This window comes from Chiloscyllium plagiosum, unplaced genomic scaffold (genome assembly GCF_037043375.1).
Source record: "Chiloscyllium plagiosum isolate Xiang-an unplaced genomic scaffold, Cpla_swu_hap1 HiC_scaffold_13, whole genome shotgun sequence".
Taxonomy (NCBI): domain Eukaryota; kingdom Metazoa; phylum Chordata; class Chondrichthyes; order Orectolobiformes; family Hemiscylliidae; genus Chiloscyllium; species Chiloscyllium plagiosum.
Window position 1 is genome coordinate 26,573,850 of NW_028270151.1, and position 16,157 is coordinate 26,590,006.

The following is a 16,157-nucleotide window of genomic DNA, read 5'->3' on the forward strand; positions in this document are numbered from 1 at the left end:
TTATTTCTAATGCTTCGTGCATTCATATATAGTATTTTTAATTTGTTACTGTCTTCACCCTTCCCATCAACTACTATTTCACTCAACCTTACAGCATGATCCCTTTTTGAGTTTTCTGCTTCATTGATATAGTTGTCTTTATTGACTTCCCTTGTTCTAACTTTCCCTTCAATTTCCTTCTTAAACATCCAGTTTGTCGCCTGCCCCCCCCCCCCCTACTTAGTTTAAACGCAGCTGTGTTGCAGTAGCAAACCTGGAGAAAGTGAGGTCTGCAGATGCTGGAGATCAAAGTTGAAACTTTATTGCTGGAACAGCACAGCAGGTCAGGCAGCATCCAGGGAACAGGAGATTCGACGTTTCGGGCACAGGCCCTTCTTCAGGAATGAGCAGAGAGTGTTCAGCAGGAGAAGATAAAAGGTAGGGAGGAGGGACTTGGAGGAGGGGAAATCTTTGTAGAGAGAGGCAGAGAGCTTCTTCAAGGAAGGCATCCTTGTAAGAGGATTCGCAGTAGGTTGAAATCTTCGAGGAGAAAGTGAGGTCTGCAGATGCTGGAGATCAAAGTTGAAACTTTATTGCTGGAACAGCACAGCAGGTCAGGCAGCATCCAGGGAACAGGAGATTCGACGTTTTGGGCACAGGCCCTCCTCCAAGTCCCTCCTCCCTACCTTTTATCTTCTCCTGCTGAACACTCTCTGCTCATTCCTGAAGAAGGGCCTGTGCCCGAAACGTCGAATCTCCTGTTCCCTGGATGCTGCCTGACCTGCTGTGCTGTTCCAGCAATAAAGTTTCAGCAGTAGCAAACCTGCCTGCCAGAATGCTGGTCCCCAACCTATTAAGGTGCAAACTGTCTCTCTTGAATAATTTATGCTTACCACAAAACATACTCCAGTGATCCAAGAATTTAAATCCTTACTTCCTGCACCAGTTCCCCAGCTACACGTTCAAGTCCATTATCTCCCTGTTTCTGGCCTCATCAGCCCGAGGAACTGGAAGCCAACCGGAGATAACCACCCTGGACGTCCTGCTTTTCAGCCTTCTTCCTAGTTCTCCGAAGTCCCGCTGTAGTATGTTCTTCCTCTTCTTCCCGACATTATTTGTGCCGACATGTACCACCACCTCTGGCTCTGCACCTTCGTCCTTGAGGATTTCCTGCACTCTGTGATGTCCGTTTGAGAGTTCATGGTGAACACATTAAACGTCGAAGAATCGTGAGCATTTCCTGATATTATTGTATTGTTTTGTCATCAGTGTATTGATTAAAAAAAAATAACAGATTTGAGACCGCTCTTTAGATTCCAATGTAAATAGCATATTAGCAAGAAGATGAAAGAAATTCATCCAGGCTTGCTATGAGGGCACACCAAATATGCAGGACATGTTGTCTTTGAGATTTAGGAAATGGTTATTTAAGCGAACTGTGACAGTCTTTTGGACCACACTGAAGGACAGACACGGGCGCTGTGTCACCAGCATCCCAATTCTTCACATGAGAAAGCTCATTCATAAATCCCGCGGAAGAGGCAGAGATTAAACCGAATTCTCGCGGTATTTAAAGGACCTCAGCAAGGGTTCTTTGGGCGTCGACTCGATAAAGTTCCAAAACTCAAGGAATGGTACACGTCAGTCATCTTGCCTTTTGTACTCCAAAAAATAATCTCTATTGCAAAATAACGTAATATATATTTTCTATCATTGTGAAGTTTATGTGTAGCTATCTGCATATATCTGAGCATCAGTCGGCAAACTTCAAAGCTGCATACACGGTGTAATTAATCATTTTAGTTTTCCAACCGAATAGTTTGAATATTAATAGATAATAGCTGGCTCTAGTAATAAATTTCATCTGGCACTGCATTTTATTATGATACTTCTGCAACGTAATCACACAGAAACTGGAGTCTGTCATGCGTCCCTGATGATCATCGGGTCTTACAATTATAAACATCTTGACTTCTTGCCCCAAATCTTGGTTAAAAATAACGCGCAGTGTATAAAGGTAAGGTTCGATAGAGATAAGGGTTAAAGGTGTAGGCTGTCTCAGTTGGATGAACGGCAGGTATCATTATTTCGGTCCTGCGTTCTCAACCTCGCCCCTTCGCCTGAGGCGTAGTGACCCTTAGGTTAGACTCTGAATACGTGTATCAGGAGCTCACTATGATTTAATGAGAGGATACGTTTCAGAACCACCACGAATTAAAATATTGCTTAATGACTAAATTATATCGAAGCAATAAATTCAGTTTAAGATTAAGCTGTCAGCATACGTGAATATCGAATGCTTGCTTAAGGAATGAGTTGGGTGATGTATGTCTTGTCAGCAGTAATTGTCAAATCAGTACTAACGATCCGTTCTTTTTCCAGTACGTGGTACTTTTGCATTTAGCTCTAAACATTGGAAAAGTCTACCTTTTTCATTCTGTGCATCAACTGTAGCATTTTGATTGGAAGGTTGTACCGTGGATCGAACTGTCGAGGCTGAAATGTAAGAAATAGATAGTGAAAATTCATAGCGATTGGTTAGAGGTGTTAAATGTTTGAATATGATCAGTATAGCATCAAGAAATGCACTTTTTAGCTGTGTAGTTTCTCAAGCCCTAAATTTTCGATAAATGTTCCATATACGCAATAGAATTGTAGAATATTAGAATGTGGGAGAGAATTCTGTTGATTGAGTCTGCGTTCGAACTTTATGAGTTGTTCAGTTAGTACTTTTTCGCATTTTTCCATCTTGGTCGAAATCTGAAGCAGATACCATAACGTCCCGTCATAATGTCAGTGAGGCCCGTGCTAAACTATAAATAATTACTTAAACTGGAGTGTCCTTTGCGGCCTCGCTAGTCAGTTATAGACAGAGGGCTGTGAGTCCGCAGGAATTCTAGGACTGCGCAAATAAAGGCGATCCGAACACATTCCTTCCGAAACACAACTTATCACATCGAACCAAGTCAGGAAGTTAAATATACATTTATTTTCAAAAACCGTAACTGGTAATTTTTTCTGCTGTCCAGAATAAGTCTTGTCATTTTAACAATATGACACCTTATGGTTACAACACCACGGTAATTTGTAAGCAATCCCTATTTTTTGCCAATAAAACAAATAGAAGTACAGTGAAATTTTCAAAAGATGGTGTGGTAGGATTCTGAGGGTACGTGTATTCTCAGTTTTGTGTGATACGTAGGAAATTAACTGCTTGCTTTAGAATCAATGAGCTTGAATATCTTTCAAGTCCAAAACCAGCCTCATAAATATTTTGCTTTATTTGTCCTCCTTGAACCTACTTAAAGGTCCATAATCTGCTCTCCACAATGGTATCACGAAGGCTATGTCCCAGATGAAATTTATCTCGAACCGAAAATTGTGAGAATAAACCTGTTTGGATTTGATATCTATAGTACGATGCTCAAGTACAGCCACACAATATCTAGCGCCAAACAAAAAATAAAACCTAGAGAACTGCGGATGCTGGAAACCTGAAGAAGATTCTGAAGGGTCACTGGACCCAAAACATTAATTCTGATTTCTCTCCACAGATGCTACCAGAGCTGCTAAGTTTTTTCCAGCAATTTCTGTTTTGGTTTCCAATATGTAGCGCCGTCGGGCGAAGAGTTATCTTTTATAATCCAGTCGAAAAAAAGGGTCATCGTGAATTTGAAGAGGCTTTTAATCCTTTTGGATTTTCCTTATCTATCTAAACTAACGATAAAGAAAACAGCAGGGATCCAGTTGGATTGTTGCCAAACGCACTGATTGCCTGCAGCGACAGATTTCCCTAATAGGGTTGCACTAACCACTACTTACTGTGCAGGCTGCAGTTTTTTTTAAATTATGTTTTATACGTTATCTCTCGCCCGCACATATTACACCAGGTGCATCTCTTCTCCGTTGTATCTGTAACTGTTTCACTTACTTTCCCTCAAGTTATTTTCCTCTTCACTTCTGGTTGGTTTCCACTCTCTCTGTTTAAGGCGAATTCTTCTATGGCCTCTCACAGTGTGGCTTTATTTTTTTTACCACAGGCCATTTTTAATAGAATCTCTTCCGGTTTAACAATGAATTTAAACATTTCATTAGCTTATAATCATGTCTCCTAATACCACAAAAATATACAAGGTTCACTCTCTCGGTGTTAGAGGAGTTTCTGACGTCATATTTTAATTTCATGGAATCCCTGCAGTACAGAAAGAGGCTATTCGGCCCAATCAATTCTCCGAACCTCGAGCATCCCACCCAGTTCACTTCAGTTCACATTAATCATGGTCAATCTGTCGAACCTGCACATTGTCAGACTGTGGGAGGAAACCGGAGCACCCAGCAGAAACCCATGTCGACACGGGTTGAACATATGAACTCTACATTGTCTGGCACTAAAACTGGGTCCCTGGGAGGCTGCAGTGCTGTCCACTGCGCCAACGTGCCGCCTAGATTTCTTGGACAGATTCCAAATATCTTTTAATACAGAAAGCCATTCGATGCATTAAATCTGCTTTGGAGAGCATTCAGTTGGTCCCACTCTGACACCCTTTCCCACATCTCACACCGTTTTCTCTTTCAAGCACTCACCTCAAACTCTTCGTAAATTGCTATTCAGCGTGTCTTTGTGCTTCGCTCGATCATGATTCCAGTTAAAACTCGTCAAGTGCTTGCTCAAAGATTAAAAAAAAGCAACTCGAAGTAGGAAAAAGGGCAAAGGCCCCGCCAAGTCTCAAATTCACCCCAAATGTCATCGTAATTACCGTGATCGCGTGCTGAATGCTCCTTTCGATTTCGCCTGTTTTTGTTTGTGTGTGTTCTTTCCGAGAACAGGCAATTTTCTAGGCCGCCCAAAATCCAACTTAACCATCAATGCGTTTGAAATATTTCTGTTGGTTACCAGAAAAATAAACTACCTCATCACTTTTAAAAGATGGACGGTTGGCTCAGAGATTGAATAAAGTAAGTATTGAGTTACGAAGCAATTTGAAAATATTAAATTTGCAGGCGAAGTTACATAGTGTGGAATATTGTGTTCCTTTGGAAATGATGGTATGTGACGGTCCACCTATCTGATGTCCTCTGGTACTCTACTTTAAAGATCGAAAATAGACCGCCAGCCTATTTTTCTGGAACATTGTAGTCTGTGGAACGCGGTCCCTTCCATGCGTCCTGCGCCCTTACCTGAACCCGCACGCCCCATGAATGCGCTTGCTTTTCAATTCCATAATGGTCATTACTCTTTGCACAAATTGAAGATCAGAACAAAATTGGTACAAGTGGACAAACTGCAACAGCATAGAAGGTCATGAAAGATAATAGGAGAAATATTCGACCCAATGACTTTGCTCCGTAACAAGATTATTGCTGAACAAATACTCCTCAATTTCATTTTCTATGTCATAGAGTTACAGAGCGTACAGCAGGGAAACAAGACCCGTATGTCCAACTTGTCCATGCCGACCAGGTATTCTAAATTAATCTAATCCCATTAGCCAGCACTTCGCCCATTTCCCTTTAAACGCTTCCTATTCATGTGCCCATCCAGATGCCTTTTGAACGTTGTCATTGTACCAGCCTCCACCAGTTCCTCTGACAGCTCATTTCAAACACGCACCACCCTCTGCGTGAAAAAGTTGTCCCTTAGGTCCCTTTTACATCTTTCCCCTCTCAGCCTAAACCTATGCCCTCTAGTTCTGGATTCCCCCTCCCTGGGGGAAAGACTTTGTCTATTTATCCTATCCATGCCCCTCTGTAAGGTCACCGCTCAGCTTCCGACGCTCCAGAGAAAACGGCCCTAGCCTATTCAGCCTCTCCCTATAGCTTAATTCCTCCAATCCTGGCAACATTCTTGTAAGTGTTTTCTGAACGTTTTCATGTTTACCAACAGCCCTCCGACAGAAGGGAGACCAGAATTGCATACATTGTTCCAAAAGTGGTGTAACTAATGTCCTGTACAGCCGCATCTGCAAAGTTAATGATAGTACATTAACTCCAGCATCCACGTCTTTGTTAATTGTAGCTCCTGCACTATCTCTGTGCCACGACACTTGGTCTTGAAAATACCTGCCTTTGTCCAGGCCTTCTGTCTTTTATTAGTTTTTTTTCTTTTTATTCTGATATATTACCCCCAAACCATGGGCATTATCCTATTAGGATGTGTGATCCCTTGTTGAACATCTTTTGGAAATCCAAATATGTTTTGTTTGCTGGTTCCCCGTCATCTATCCTGCTTTTTATCTCCTCAGCGAATTATGGTAAATTTGTCCGCCATTATTTCTCCTTCATGAAACCATATTGAATCTGTTTGATTGGGTTATGTATTTATACACACATTACCTGTTTCTGTAATAGCCTAGAATGTTATCCCAATGACAGAAGTTCAGCTATCTGGCCTATAATTCCCAGTTCTGGTTTCCCTTTTTGAATAAGGGTGTTGTAGAAATAAATTTCCAATCATTTTAGGACTTTTTTCAGATTCCAGGCATTATTGGAATATTCTACCAGTGCATTCATAGTCTTGGTGGGTACTTAATTTAATGTCTAGCCTGCAATCTATCAAGTCCAGGGACCTATCCACCTTTACACTCATTCGTGTCGCTCGTACTTTTTCTGGAGTGATAGCTGTTGTGTTTATTTCCTCCCGCAATCTTTTGCCCCTTGATTATTTCATATTTTTGAAAAGTCTACTAATATTCTCTACAGTGAAGACTGACTCAGAAAAAAAAGTTCAGTCCCTCTGCGATGTCCTGCTTCCCCGTGAAAGGGATTTATGTTCACCTTGGCGTTCTTAAAAATACATATGCAGAAAAAGTTTTTACTACACTTTTTTAAGTAACTTGGCAGCTGTCAAATTCCCGCGGATCCAAAAAAACGACGAGACGCTCTCGTCCCGGCAGTCAAAACTACAAAATATTCCCAGCGGAATCGTCGCAACATTCAATTCATCCAAATTATTGAACGTATTGTGCTGCTTGAAGTCTCATTATCGGAGGAAAACTGAACGGAGCGAATATTCATCATTTTCTGAGTTAAACATACCACTGTGCTTTAACTTTAACAAGTTTCTTGCTTGTTGCCGTCAACGCAGGTTAATATAATGAAATTATATTTACAAGTGGAGGGTTCTTTCAAAACCATGAGACTAAATATGGTTTTTACTGATATCTATTTCTCGTATACTCTGTGGTTTGCATTAATAAATTAAAAAACAAATTCACGACATAAAACTGCAGTAACAACAGCATGGATAAACGTTATTTTTTTGCTGTTCATTTATTCTCTATATCAGTGAACAATCACTAAATGAGAATCCTCTAACGTTTAATTGATTTAATCAACTGGCTGGAATCTCAATTTACAATATAATTATAAATATGGTTAGTAAACTCTCCGCACGTTCAGCCACCAGAGCGGAATTGCGGTTTGATTAAGACATTTATTGAAATGTCTTAATCCTATCTCAGGTGAAGAGTTTCTGGAAACTTTTCGAGTGATCAGTGCAGGAAATTCGCAATCACCAAAACCCCTTATTGCGGAAATATATACTGTTAAATTTGGATGATATCTCTCTGTCCGCCTCTGTCTTGGGCAGTGCAATGTTGGGAATTTTTAAATATCCACCGTTAAATTGAACCTTATTTTAACAAACAATGACGAGTTGTATGCGAATGATTGGAATGCATCAAACCACGCCGAGGTAAAGCACCATTTCCAGATTTCGGGACAGTACTATTGTGATCTACTTACCCAAAGAAACGTGTAGAATCAGCACGAATATCCCCAGGTGCTGCATTTCATGGCAAGAGTACTCCAGAGACATGAAGAAACATCTGATCAAAGAACAGCGAATAGCTGCAGCTCAACTCGGTGAAACGATCGTGTGGCTCTCGCCCGGCAGCCGTTCTACTTATCCAGAGGAAATAGGTTATTCATTCCACTTCCTCAGTTTCTGTTTCAGCGAGGGTACTGGAATTGATGCACGAATTGTCTATGCTTTTAACCAAATTAGGCAAAACGATAGCAATGGGCGTGGATTGGGGATGGGGGTGGGGAGGAGAGGAGGTGTATAGGTGAGCTCGAAATAATTCGACAGTTTTCGGACCACGATTCAAATTTGAAAACCATCGGAGGATTAGATATAATTATGTTCATTAACGGTCTCTTCAATGTTCTATGATTCATACAAAGTTACGTAGAACATGGCGAAGAATTAAATCAATCACCTCCATTCTATGAAGGACGTTTGCGCCCAGCCAGAGAAAGAGGTCATGCTAAGATGCATATTATGTTCCATCCCATGATCCTGTCAGGTACAATCATTTATGAGAAAGAAAGAAAGAGAGAAAAGAAGGAAGAAAGGAAGGATTGTACAGTTTACTATTTGTGAAAAGTGCAAAAATAGAGGTAGTGTCTCAGAGGGGAATGACTGGTGGGATCCAGAAAGCTGTCGTTTAATATGCGTGTTGAAACAACTAAGTTCAGGCACTATCTTGTTTAATTTACATTTTAAGATCTGCTCAGGAATTGCGGCCTCAGCAAGTTCTTTGGAATCTGATTATCCGCTGGTACAAATGTTTCGGTAAAAACAACCAGACAGATTTAAACAATGTGGCAACGCAACCAGGTGTTAATCATGTTATTCCAAATCCGAATAATTCAGCAATCAAAGCAAATTTATAAGACCCAGTAATCGTATACGTCCCTGGGCCAGACGCACGAGTTTCTCGAAAGTATGTCCTAAGGTGTTATGAGTCTGTTGATTGAAAGTGTTTTTGAAGTCTAAAATATGTTCCAATTGCGGATCCTGGGCAGATGTTTCAATTAACCAAAAAAATTGGCCTGTTGAATTCATCTAATTTTGCATGTTACACGCTTTTTACCCTTTGAAAGAGGTGCACACCTCATCGAATTCTTGAACCATGTTTATATCAGCATTATCTTACTTTCTCGACATTCAGATCTATTGGTTTGTGTCCTATTAACTATGTATCGTTATATCTCTGTCCTAATTTATTTTCAGAGCTTATTTGGCTCCCAGTTTGGCTCCCTTTACTGAACAAACCTGTTTTCTCTCTCCGCCTGTTTCCCTCAATGGCCCACCCTATTTTCTGTTGTTTATTTATCATCAGTGTGGCTGTTTCCTTGTGCGTTTGCTTGATGAAAAGTTGTTAGTCAGACAAGCTTTCAGTTGTTAACACGCTTCATTGAGATATTTTCACAAACTTAGAATCATCAAAACATAAATTGACCGAAGTTGGATGACCGGACCAAAACATAAATTGACCGAAGTTGGATGACCGGACCATTAAGGTCTGGTCAATACTTTTGTCGAAAATATCACAAATCCCTCGGCCATGCGCTTCGAATTAACAAATGAGATTAGATTCCCTACAGTGTGGAAACAGGCTCTTCGTCCCAACAAGTTCACACCGACCCTGCAAAGAGTAGCCCACTTCCCTCTGACCAATGCAACACTGGGTAATTTAGCACGGCCAATCCACCTGATCTGCACATCTTTGGACTGTGGGAGGAAACCCACGCAGACGCAGGGAGAATGTGCAAACTCTATACGGACAGTCACCCAAGGCAGGAATCGAATCCGGGTCCCTGGATTGGGAGACATCGTGCTGCCTACCTTTTAAGGAGCGCTTAAGGCAGTGGCGCTTAACGGATATATCTAGAAGGACCCGCCAGATTTCAGGTTGACTGAATTTCCGAAATGGAATTTGAGGCATAACATCGAACATTGCAAGAACTCATTGCAAAAATATATGTTTTCCATTTGCATCGGATTCTTTGCCACCTTTTTCAAGTGTTGGCGCTGCCGAATATGCCTTGAAGAGGTGAGGGTAGTATACCTTGGTGGATGGAACACACGAGCGTAACTGTGTATCAGTGATCCACGGCAGATAATGGTTGATAAAGGTAATGGTGGATTGTCAATCCAAAAAAGTTAATTTGAACTTCTTGTTTCGGCATTCTAGACTGTGGACGCAAGAGGAGGATATTCCGTGATTACTTCACATTCTTTAGCGACGGCGAACAGGCTTTGAGGACAATTACTTGCTCCTGGTTTTGCAGTCCCTAACTTGTTCCAACAGCGCCAGTATTCATGCGGCGAGTAGAGTTAAGTTTCCAGTGAATGGTAATACGCAGTTTGTTCATAGTGAAAGATTCGGTGACAGTGATGTCGTTGAATATCAAAGAGGGATATTATAAATGTTTCGACAAATTCGTTGCTGTGCGAGATGATTCTTGTCAGGTATTTGTGCAGCTTAAAGGTTGAGTGTTGCTCAACGTTTCCTGCTTACAAAATATATTGAACTGTTTGGGCGGTATGAAGTGAATTTAACACGATTAAATCAGTGAATGCGCATCACAGTCTGATGTAGAGAAGATCATTTTTGTAGCAACTGAAGAATGTATGGCCTGATACACTGTAAGGAACTCTTGCAGCGATATTGAAACAACGATTATTGGCCTTCAATTATACAAAGTTAAAAATCACACAACACCAGATTATAGTCCATCAGGTTTATTTGGAAGCACTAGCTTTCGAAGCGCTTCTCCTTCATCAGGTGATTGTGGAGAATAAGATTGTACGACACCGAATTTATAGCAAAAGTTTACAGTGTGATGTAACTGAAAATATGTATTGAAAAAGACCCGGATTATTTCTTTCATATGTAAATCGCAAAACGTTTTTTAAAAGTTACATTCTCAAGGGCACTTTAACAATTGGTGTCATGTCGGCCCAGATAAGGTATTGAAGGTGTTAACTCCCTGTGAGGCTGTCTGTGCCACAATGGTCAGACTGATTCTAATCTAAGAAAACGGATTTACAGAATCTTACATGGATTCATGCATTTTTGGAGCAAAGTAAAATGTAATTCTGCAAGTACAAATTCACCCCACAAACTTATATGTGTACGTGTGTATGTGTGGAGGGGGGTGGTTGCGGTGGGGGGTTGGAGTTATGAGTGTCTATGAGAGGGTGAGTGTATGTGTGAGTGTGAGTGTAAAGGTGTTTAAGTCTGTGAGAGGATGTGTGTGGGAGTGTATAAGTGAGTACATTATACCAATTATACCAAGCCGACTTAATTTGCGCTTGGTATGGCTTCAAATAACAAAACTTTTCAGCAATTTCAACAAACTTCAATTCTATTAGGATTCATTGATAGAGGCTCCTTGAATATGGCCCTGATGTCACAGCTCATCACTTTCAATTCATCTCATTTATTCTACCATGTTTAAACAACTGTATACAGTTCTGGTCTCCCTGCTATAGGAATGATTCGGAGATGCCGGTGTTGGACTGGGGTGTACAAAGTTAAAAATCACACAACACCAGGTTATAGTCCAACAGGTTTAATTGGAAGCACACTAGCTTTCGGAGCGTCACCTGATGAAGGAGCGTCGCTCCGAAAGCTAGTGTGCTTCCAATTAAACCTGTTGGACTATAACCTGGTGTTGTGTGATTTTAAACTTGCTATAGGAATGATATTATTAAATTGGAGAGGGTTCAGAAAAGATTTACAATGATATTGCCTGAGCTGGAGGATTTGAATTGTAAGGAGATGCTGGAGAGGATTGGCCTTCTTACATTGGAGCATACGAAGTATAGGGGGTGACCTTATAGAAGTTTATAAAATCATGAGGGCGTAGATAAGGTGAATAGCAAAGTTTTTTTCCTAAGGTGGGGAGTTGAAAATCAGAGGGAATATTTTTAAAGTTAGATGAGAAAGTTTGAAAAGGGACCCGAGGGGCAACAGAGAGTGGTTGGTATGTGGAATGAACTGCCAGACAAAGTGACAGATACAGGGCCAGTTACAGCATTTAAAAGACATTTGGACCGGTATATGAATAGGAAAGGTTTAGAGGGATATGGCCAAACGCAGGCAAGTGGGACTGGTTTAGTTTGGAAAACTTGGTTGACATGGACGGCTTGGACCGAAGGATTGGGGACTACGTGCTGTATGACTCTATGACTCCAAGTGTAAAGCCCAAGCGTTTACCAGAATCCAGATAACGCCTTGGTGATTCGTTATTGATTTATTCATAGATCAAGGTAGATTGATCGGAAGAGAATTGTTCAATTGGAATTATTCTTCCTCTTTGGTGTGAGTATGGCAGGACATATCTCGCCAGTTAATGCCGGTGCAAATATCCTCAACAATACATCGGGTGCTATTGAGGCTTACAAACTTCCATGTCTGAGACAGAAATACATTTCCATTTTCTCTCTTGGACATTAGTATTGCTGTTTTAGATGTCAGTAGTCCTTCATGTATTCAAGATAGTCCTCAGTTGTATTATGATATTAAGATTACTGTAGCTCTTTTGTCTTACTTTCAGTACAAAACTTTCAGGCCAGAAGGCACGAACAGTCGATGTTATTTTCTTCCAGTTTCTTGGGAATCTACATCATCAGCGTAGTTGCCTTTCACTTTTCTTTCACATGGACCTTGTCATTTTGGTTTCTTTCCAATTTACAGACTTTAGTACCTTCATACTTGAATAGGTCGGGAGGTTTAAACTAGATTGGCAGGGGGGTGGGAATCAGAGCCTCATATCTGAGAGGAGGACAGATGCAGATGGGGCAGTGACAGGATGTAGTGAATCTATCGGGAAGGTTTCTCATGTGATGAAACAAAGGGATTGGTTAAAGTGTCTCTTCTTCAATGTGAAGAGTATCAGAAATAAGAGTGACGAACTTAGAGCATGGATCAGTACTTGGGGAAAATGATGTTGTGGCCATAAAGGAGATGTGGGTTTCACAGGGGCAGGAATGGTTGCTTAATGTTCCAGGGTTTAGAACATTTAAAAAAGAACAGGGGGGGGTGGAAACGAGGAGGGGGTGTAGCATTGCTAATCAGAGAGTGCATCACAGCTGCAGAAACAAAAGTTGTTGAGGAAGGTCTGTCTGCTGAATCAATATGGGTGGAAATCAGGAACAGCAAGGGAGCAGCCATCTCACTGGGGGTTTTCTACAGACCACCTAACAGCAGTAGAGAGATTGAAGAATGCATAGGCAGGCAGATTTTGGAAAAATGCAGAGGTAGCAGGGTTGTAGTTATGGGTGATTTCAACTTTCCCAATATCGACTGGAACCTCCTAAGTGCAGATGGTTTGGATGGAACCATTTTTGTCAGGTGTGTTCAGGAGGGCTTCCTTACTCAGTATCTAGACAGACGGATGAGTGGAGAGGCCATTATGGACTTGGTGCTCTGCAATGAGCCAGGACAGGTGTCAGATCTGGTGGTGGGAGAACACTTTGGTGACAGTGATCACAACTGCCTAACATTTAACGTAGGCTTAGTTAGGGAAAGGAGCATTTACGGAGGGAAGATATTTAATTGGGGAAAAGGAAATTATGACACTATCAGACAGGATTTGGGAAGTAGGTAAAAGTGAGGACTGCAGATGCTTGAAACCAGAGGTTAGATTAGAGTGGTGCTGGAAAAGCACAGCAGGTCAGGCAGCATCCGAGGCACAGGAAAATCGACGTTTCATGCAAAAGCCCTTCATCTGGAATAGAGGCAGGGAGCCTCCAGGGTGGAGAGATAAATTGGAGGGGGGAGGGGAGTTGCTGGGGAGAAGGTACCAAAGAGTCGCCTGACCTGCTGTGCTTTTCCCAGTATTTGGGAAGAACAGACTGGGAGCAATTGTTCCACAGAAAGGGCACAGCAGATATGTGGAGACTGTTTAAGGAGCAGTGTTGCAAGTGATGAAGGCATTTATTCCTCTGAGACAGGAAAGAAGGCGTAAGATTAAGGATCCTAGGATGACGAGAACAGAGGAGCTTCTCGTCAAAAGGAAGAAGGCAGCTTATGTTAGGTGGAGGAAGCAAGGATCTAGCACAGCTTTAGAAGATTACAGGCTTGCTAGAAAGGAGCTCCGAATTGGACTGAGGAGAGCCAGGAGGAGGCATGAAAAAGGCTTGGCAAATAGGATCAGGGAGAACCCAAAGGCATTTTACTCATATGTGAGGAATAAGAGAATGATCAGGGAGAAGGTAGGACTGGTCAGGGATAGCATAGGGAACTTGTGCGTGGAGCCTGAGCAGATAGGGGAAGCCCTAAATGAGTATTTTGCTTCAGTTTTCTCTAAGGAAAGAGACCTTGTTGTGAATGAGAACTTTGAGGAGCTGGGATACAGGCTTGACCAGTTGAAGATTGATGAAGTTGATGTGCTGCAAATTTTGGAAAACATTAAGATTGATAAGTTCCCAGGGCCAGACCAGATTTATCCTAGGCTGCTCCAGGAAGTGAGAAAGGAGGTTGCTAAGCCGCTGGCGAAGATCTTGGCCTCCTCAGTCTCCAGAGGAGTCGTACCGCAGGATTGGAAGGAGGCAAATGTTGTTCCTCTTTTCAAGAAGGGTAATAGGGAAATCCCTAGCAATTACAGACCAGTCAATCTTACGTCTGTGGTCAGCAAAGTTTTGGAAAGAATTATGAGGGATAAGATCTATGACTATTTGGCAAAGCATAGTGTGATTAAAGGCAGTCAGCATGGCTTTGTGAGGGGCAGGTCATGCCTCACAGACCTTATTGAGTTCTTTGAAGAGGTGTATATGGACTTCAGCAAGGCATTTGATAGGGTTCCCCTTGATAGGCTCATTCATAAAGTCAGGAAGTATGGATACAGGGAGATTTGGCCATCTGGATTCAGAATTGGCTGGCTGACAGAAGGCAGAGAGTGGTTGTAGATGGAAATTATTCTGCCTTCACTGTTGAGTGGAGTCCCACAAGGTTCTGTTCTTGGGCCTCTGCTCTTCGTAGCTTTTATAAATGACTTGGATGAGGAGGTTGAGGGATGAGTTAGTAAATTTGCAGATGACACAAAGGTTAGAGGTGTCATTGATAGTATCAAGGGCTATTGCAGGCTACAGTGCAACATAGACAGGATGCAGAGCTGGGCTGAAAAGTGGCAGATGGAGTTCAACCTGGATAAATACAAAGGGATGCATTTTGGAAGGTCAAACTTGAATGCTGAATATAGGATTAAAGACAGGATTCTTGGTAGTTTGGAGGAACAGAGGGATCTGGGTGTGCAACTACATAGATTAGTCAAAGTTGTCCCCCACGTGGATAGGGTTGTTAAGAAAGCATATCTTGTTTTGGCTTTCATTAACAGGGGGATCGAGTTTAAGAGCCACGAGGTTTTGCTACAGCTCTACAAATCCCTGATGAGACCACGCTTGGAATACTGTGTATAGTTCTGGTTGCCCTACTATAGGAAAGATGCAGAGGCTTTGGAGATGGTGCAAAGAAGGTTTACCATGATGCTGCCTGGACTGGAGGGCTTGCCTTATGAAGAGAGGTTGAAAAAGCTTGGACATTTCTCTCTGGAGAGAAGGAGGAAGAGAGGAGACCTGATCGAGGTATACAAGATAATGAGGAGAATAGATAGAGTCAATAGCCAGAGACTTTTCCCCAGGGCAGTGTTGACGGGTACGAGGCGTCATAGTTTTAAGATATTAGGGAAAAGGTAAAGAGGAGATGTCAGAGGTAGGTTCTTTACGCAGAGTTGTGAATGCATGGAATGCATTGCCAGTGGTGGTGATGGAAGCAGAGTCATTAGGGACATTTAAGTAACTGCTGGACAGGCACATGGAGAGCAGTGAGTTGAGGGGTGTGTAGGCTAAGTTATTATATTTTACATTAGGATTAAACCTCGGCAAAACATCGTGGGCGAAAGGGCCTGTTCTGTGCTGGACTCCCCGACCCCAGGGAAAAGACTTTGTCTATTTTTCCTATCCATGCCCTTCATGATTTTATAAACCTCTATAAGGTCACCCCTCAGCCTCCGACGCTCCAGGGAAAACAGTCTCAGTCTGTTCAGCCTGTCCCTATAGCTCAAATCCTCCAACCCGGGCAACATCCTTGTAAATCTTTAATGAACCCTTTCAAGTTTCACAACATCTTTCCGATAGAAAGGAGACCAGAATAGCACAAATATTCCAAAAGTGGCCTAACCAATGTCCTGTACAGCCACAACATGACCTCCCAACTCCTGTACTCAATAAAGGAAAGCATACCAAACGCCTTCTTCATTATCCTATCCATCTGTGACTCCACTTTCAAGGAACTATAAACCTGAACTCACTCCCCAGGACCTTACCATTAAGTGTATAAATCCTGCTCTGATTTGCTTTTCAAAAATGTAGCACCTCACATTTA